This window comes from Hevea brasiliensis, chromosome 6 (assembly GCF_030052815.1).
Source record: "Hevea brasiliensis isolate MT/VB/25A 57/8 chromosome 6, ASM3005281v1, whole genome shotgun sequence".
Taxonomy (NCBI): Eukaryota; Viridiplantae; Streptophyta; class Magnoliopsida; order Malpighiales; family Euphorbiaceae; genus Hevea; species Hevea brasiliensis.
This window is the reverse complement of record NC_079498.1, coordinates 71,529,054-71,534,396: the sequence shown is the minus strand read 5'-3', so window position 1 is coordinate 71,534,396 and position 5,343 is coordinate 71,529,054.

The window sequence follows — 5,343 nt, the reverse complement described above, 5'->3', positions numbered from 1 at the left end:
CTGGGCCGAAATCCTCACGGTTTTAAAACACGTCACTAGGGGTTATGAACCACCAACTTATAAATCCAGCATCTCTCCTGTGTTTTGCCGATGTGGGATTTGCCTGGGGTGTTACAGTCCTATAAGCCCACAATGCATCATCAAGTCTAAGGCTCCAATCTTTTCTATTTGGCTTCACTGTTTTTTCCAAAATAGACTTGATCTCTCTATTAGACACCTCTGCTTGCCCACTTGTTTGTGGATGACAAGCTGTAGATACTCTATGGAAAACACCATATCTCCTCAATAATGCCTCAACAGTTCTATTACAAAAATGTATTCCCCGGTCACTGATCAAAGCTCTAGGAACTCCAAACCTGCTAAAAATGTTTGACTTGATAAAACCTACATTAGCTTTAGAATCATCAATCCTGGTGGCTTTGGCTTCCACCCATTTTGAAACATAATCAACAGCAAGTAATATATAAACAAAGCCAAAAGAAGAAGGAAATGGACCCATAAAATCAATACCCCACATATCAAAAATGTCACAAACAAGTACTGGATTCTAAATCATCTCATTCCTACGGGTTAAACTTCCTATTCTTTGACATTGTTCCCAATTTTCGCAAATCAAATATGAATCATGAAATATAGTGGGCCAGTAAAAACCACAATCTAATATTTTTCTACTTGTTCTCTTGGGTCCAAAATGACCTCCACATGCATAGGCATGACAAAAAACAAGAATAGATTGAATCTCATTATCAGGAACACATCTCCTAATAATTTGATCTGAACAAAATTTTCACAAATATGGGTCATCCCACACATAATACTTAGCCTCACTTTTCAATTTCTCTTTCTTAGCTCTACTCAAATCAAAAGGCACAACCTTAGTAACCAAATAATTCACCAAATCAACATACCAAGGGATCACACCTTGCAATTTAAATAACTGCTCATCAGGAAAAAGCTCCTGCAAAGGAAGTGGATCTTCTTGTGTCATTAACCTGTTTAAATGATTTGCTACCAGGTTCTTAGCTCCTTTCTTATCCTTGATTTGAAGATCAAATTCTTACAGCAGAAGGATCCATATAATTAACCTTGGTTTCGCTTCCTTCTTTTCCAAGAGATACTTCAACGTTGTATGATCAGAGAAGATAATTATTTTAGAACCAAGTAAATATGACCAAAATTTATCTAAAGCAAAAACTATATCCAAAAACTCTTTTTCGGTCATAGAATAATTGCGCTGAGCTGAATTGAGTGTTCTAGATGCATAATAAATCACATGAAAGAGCTTCCCAACACGCTGTCCTAAAACTGCTCCCACTACATAATTACTTATGTCACACATAATTTCAAACGGTATAGTCCAATCAGGAGCCTGGATAATAAGGGGTGATGTCAATGCAGATTTTAATTTGTCAAAAGCCTCCTTACACTCTTCACTGAACTCAAAAGGAACATCTTTTTGCAAGAGTCTAGATAAAGGCAATGCTATCTTAGAGAAATCCTTAATGAACCTGCCATAGAAACCTGCATGACCAAGAAAAGAGCGTACTTCCCTCGCAGTTGTGGGGTAGGGTAAGTTCATAATTAAATCAATTTTAGATTTATCCACCTCAATACCCCTATTAGAGATAACATGACCCAAAACAATCCCCTGTTCCACTATAAAATGACACTTTTCATAATTCAAAACGAGATTTTTCTCAATGCATCTCTCAAGAACAGAAGTTAAATGATGTAAACATGCATCAAATGAATCACCATACACAGTAAAATCATCCATGAACACCTCAATGCAAGTATCAATGTAATTTGAAAATATGCTCATCATGCATCTCTGAAATGTGGCAGGTGTATTACAAAGCCCGAAGGGCATCCTTCTAAAAGCAAAAGTTCCAAAAGGGCAAGTGAAGGTAGTCTTCTCTTGATCTTTTGGTGCAATCACAATTTGATTATATCCAGAAAAGCCACTGAGAAAACAGAAATAAGACTTACCTACTAATCGCTCAAGCATCTGATCAATGAATGGTAGTGGGAAGTGGTCCTTCCTTGTTGAATTCAGCTTGCGGTAGTCTATGCACATTCACCATCCACTCTGAATCCTTATTGGAACAAGTTCATTATCTTGATTTGCTACCACAGTGACTCCTGATTTTTTTGGCACTACTTGGACTAGACTTACCCATTTGCTATCTGAAATTGGGTAAATAACTCCTGCATCCAGTAGCTTTAAAATCTCCTTCTTCATAACCTCCATCATCTGTGGGTTCAATCTCCTTTGAGCTTCTCTACTTGGTTTAGCCTCATCCTCCAGTAAAATCCTATGCATGCACACTGATGGACTTATACCTTTGATGTTAGCTATTGTCCATCCAATTGCTTCCTTGTGTACTCTCAGAACCATAATCAATCTGTCTTCTTGAATCTTTGTTAAATTACTTGAGATGATAACTGGAAGTGTTTCATTGTCTCCCAAGTAAACATACTTCAAATGCTCAGGTAAAGGCTTAAGTTTAAGAACTAGTGCCTGCACCACAGAAGGTAATAATTTTCTGTGAGATACAAGTAAGTCGATCTTTGATACTCCATACCATTTTAGAACAGGAGGTAATGACTGCAATGCCATTACTGCCTCTTGAACCTCTACACTTAATGGTGGATTGGTACTGATTTCTTGAATTCCTTGACTAATCACCACTTCTAACTCATCCTCCATGCTTAACTCAAAAACATTTTGCACAATTGTATCAATAACATCAATAGAAAAAACAGAATGGTCATCAGCAGGATACTTCATGGCATCAAAGATATTAAATTTGACAATCTCTCTATCAAACTCCATAGTTAAGGTACCATCATCCACATCAATTTTTGTCTTGGCAGTTTTTAGGAAAGGTCTTCCAAATAAAATCAAAGTTGACTTTGATGTGGGAACACTATACTCCATATCCAGAATGTAAAAATCTGCAAGAAAAATCAATTCTCCAACTTGCACTAACACATCCTCAACTACTCCCAATGGGTAAGCATTAGAACGATCAGCTAACTGAACAATGACACTAGTTTCTTTCAAAGGACCCAAATTTAAAGTTTGAAAAACTGAATCTGACATAACATTAATAGATGCTCCTAAATCTACCATTGCACGTTCAAATTTAGAATCACCTATTCTATAGGGAATAGAAAATGAACCTGGATCCTTACACTTAGGGGGTAATTTTTGCTGAATTAATGCTGACACATTTTCCCCCACATTGATCTTCTCATTATTCCTCAACTTGCGCTTTGTAGTGTATAGTTCCTTAAGGAATTTAGCATACTTGGGAAGTTGTTCGATCGCATCAAGTAAAGGTATATTGACCTCTACCTTCCTGAAAGTCTCCAAAATTTCTTTCTCTTGTTCTTCTTTCTTCTTCTTGGCCAACCTGCAGGGAAATGGAGGAACAACAAAATTATTAACCTTATTCAAGTTAGGTTTAGTATTTACCTCAACTTTAAGAACTTCAGACTCTTTTGGCTCTTTTGCTCCTTGCTTTTTCTTTTTCATTGGCTTATGTGGAGTTTGGTCATCAACTTCTTTCCCACTCCGCAACACTATAGTACTCGTATTTTCTCTGGGGTTCATGATTATTTGTGATGGAAGCTTTCCAGAACCTTGAGCTTCAAGTTTGCTCACAGATGAAGCTAACTGACCAACATGCCTCTCTATGTTTTGAATGCTATTTCTGGTCTCCTGTTGAAACTATTGTGTGTTGTTAGCCAAAGTCTTAACAATTTCATCAAGTGACATACCTTGATTTGAGGGAGGTGGAGGTGGTTGATTCACTTGTGGTCTCTACTAATGGTATCGATTTTGCACCGATTGATTCCCATAACTCAGATTGGGATGATCTCGCAATCCTGGATTATAAGTATTAGAAAAGGGATCATACCTGTGTTGTGGCTGTCCATAATTTCTTACTGCATGCTGTCCATAATTTCCTACTGCATTAGCATGTTGCATTGATTTATCCTCTTGTAATGTAGGACACATGTCAGTAGCATGACCCCAACGCGAACAAATTCTACATACCTTTATGTTTTGCTATTTTGCAACCACCATAAGTGCACAGATCGCTAACAAGTAATAAAGTGATGAGTAGAGTATCATTCCCACGAGGATTTTATTTAGCAAGTACCAATCTACATAGTAATTTTGACTGTCTAGGCTATTGAATACTTAGGGAATGAAGTTTGTTAACTTTAAACACTAGAATGGTAAACTTAAAATGAAATGATTTATTTTGAAATAATTCTGGAATTAAGATTTCACACTTGAATCTTACTAGGGATGTTATCTAGTTTATTTACTGAACTGAGGACCATTTTCCTTGATGGAAATCAGTCTTAAGTTATCCTAAATACTCTCTCAAGGCACCTAGGTTGTATTCTAATTAACTCAAACCCTACTTTTGTGGTGATGGAATTAATTAAAATCCTTTAAGATTTTTGACCAATTTTGAAGTTCCACAAAGGTATCAGCCTATGTCTAGGTCAGAATTCCTAGGTTCAAGATCTTGATTTTCTAATGTTAATCTTTACCTTTTAGTCCTTCAATTAACATCTACAATCATGGCTAAGTGGGTACCAGCACATAGCATGCATTAAGATCACAAGAAATTAAATCAAGAAACGAATCTCAAATTCAATAAAAAAAACTTAGTGTTCATCCATAATAATAATTACAAGTGCTACTCTCCCAAATCCAAAATAAGAAAACTACTCACTCATGGTGAGCTCAGCAAACATCATGATAAAAGGTAAAAACAGTAAAAAGAAAATTATGTAGAAGAAATAAAACAATAAAAATCTGTCTAGGGAGATGAAACGAAGGAATCGAAGAGAGTTTGCAACTTTGATCCTATGGAGCCTCAGCTGAAAAACTTCTTCTGGCACTAATGTCTCTCTCCTTGAGACGGCTGGATTTCTCTCCCTCTAAACTCCTCAAAAGTGCTGTCAAAAGATAAAAGAGAGAGCGAGCCGGCCGAACCAACCTAACAAAAAGCAACCCTTTTTCTGATTTTTTTTCTTTTCTATTTATAGTCGTTGCTCTAGGGTTAGGTCATTTGTGAGTCCAAAAGGCTTTAGGAGTCTCGTTTGAATCAGGAAGCAAGAGCGAGAATTTGAGTAAAAAACATGGCTGCCACATAGTACATGGCCCGTGTGTCACTACACGGGTCCCGTAATGTAGGGCCATGTAACTTGCTAGAGGAGAATTGCGAAATCTTGCATTGGCACAGAAAGTTATACAGGTCTGCGCCACCTACACGGGCCTGGTCACACGGGCCATGTGCTATTGTTCCCATAAGG